We start from the raw sequence: 1,854 nt of genomic DNA on the forward strand, positions 1-1,854 counted from the left end.
ATATATTGAGCTGATTTTTATAGATATTATTGGATAGAATATTTTGAGATAATATTTTATAGATATTTTGGGTAGGAGAAAACCACACTCAACTCTCAACTCCAGCCTTATCTTCTCCCTTATCTCTTCCATAAGCATCTCCAGCCATCACCCACGAACTTATCTTCATTTACACGTTTCTTTAAAAGAATATCAAACATTCTCTCTCGGACAGCTTTTAGGAGTTCTTTTGCATGCCCATTTCGAAGCTGTTGTAAGTGTTTTATCATAAAGTCTCCTTCATATAAGTTGTTCCTTTTTTAGTCTAGTTTACATGGATATCTTATTTGCCCCATTTGAAGATCATTTATTCAGTCAAATATTGTGTAAATTATAGAAAGGTCATTCTGGGAGATAAACTGGAGAATATGTTATAGTTTGGAGTTTTTGACCAAGCTAATGGATAGATATTGGTCCGAAATTTTTATGGAGTATTGTTAACATGTATATATGACTATTGGTTGAAGATTTTTGCATGATTGAAGGTTTTGATGAAATATTTGCTTAGATTTAGAAACTTAGAAACTGGAAGAAGAAAAACAGTTTCTGTTTTGAGAAAGTTTAACTCTTTGGTGGTCTAAACCTATTCTAATGACTTTGATAATTTTATTGGAGGATCCTAAACATCTTATATACATGTTATATTATTATTTTAAAGATATTTGATGTTAGTTTCAAAGATATGAAATTTTATGCAAAGAGATATTCAAATAAGTCAAAGTGTGGATATTCTTGACTAAATTTATGTTTTGGTTAATTTCTAACCATATGATCTTGAATTAGAAGCTTATATATGTTTTAGGACATCTTTTTAAACCATGTGATGGTTTGGTTTGAAGATCATATATTTATAAGTCATAGATCAAGAGATTTATCAAAACTAGTTGAGGGAAAAGTTTATGTTTTTGGACTAAGTGTAAAACCAAAAACTCCAAATGTTATTTTGTGATTTTGGTGACTTTAGTTTGATGATTTAAAGCATGGTTGATGTTAGGATGATATTATGAATATGTTAGAAGTAAGATTTGATTTTTTGAAATTCTTGGAAATGTTTTGATTTAAGGTCAAAACTTGTGATTCAAGTGCTTGGATCTTTTTACAAAAAAGTTTGGTGTTGATTATTAGTTTTTTTCTAAATGGATGTTTTAAGTATGGTTTTGAACTTAGGATTGGAAGATGTTTGTTGCAAAATTTTGGTTTAAGCATGAGTTTTGAAGTTGGAAGGAATTGCAACAAAAATAAAGGGAAATGGCCTATGGATGTTTCGACCATAGTGTGTTCTTCATAGTTGTGTTTTGTTTTAAATTTTTCTGAGTTGATATTTAAGTTTAGGACAAGATTTATATGAGGAATGTAAATTTTGAAAACTTTTGGAGTTAGTATGCAAAATCCTTAAGTTATGGGTAAAACGGTCATTTTCCCACATGTAGAGAGTAAAATGAAAATTTTACTCTTTAAGTTAGTATTTTCCATATTTCAAATTATTAGTGATTTAGTTCTAACTTTTAGTATCACTAATTACAGTTCCTCGTGATCGCACTTGAAGTTTTATAAGAAACGCGGAGATCGAGGTAAGTTAGCTTTTAACTTACTAGCAGTCTACTGTGTATGTGTGCTAAGTAAAAGAACTACAGTGTATGTATGTATGTTATCATATGTGTCATGCCATGTCAAGTTATCATGTAATTGTCTATTATACAGAATTTATTCTGTCATCAATTTTTATCTGTTACATAATATATTCTGTTATGTATTACTGTACATTACAAGTACGTCATGCTAAGTATGTCATCCATTACATGTATGTCAAGTCAT

This window comes from Carya illinoinensis, chromosome 9 (assembly GCF_018687715.1).
Source record: "Carya illinoinensis cultivar Pawnee chromosome 9, C.illinoinensisPawnee_v1, whole genome shotgun sequence".
NCBI lineage: Eukaryota > Viridiplantae > Streptophyta > Magnoliopsida > Fagales > Juglandaceae > Carya > Carya illinoinensis.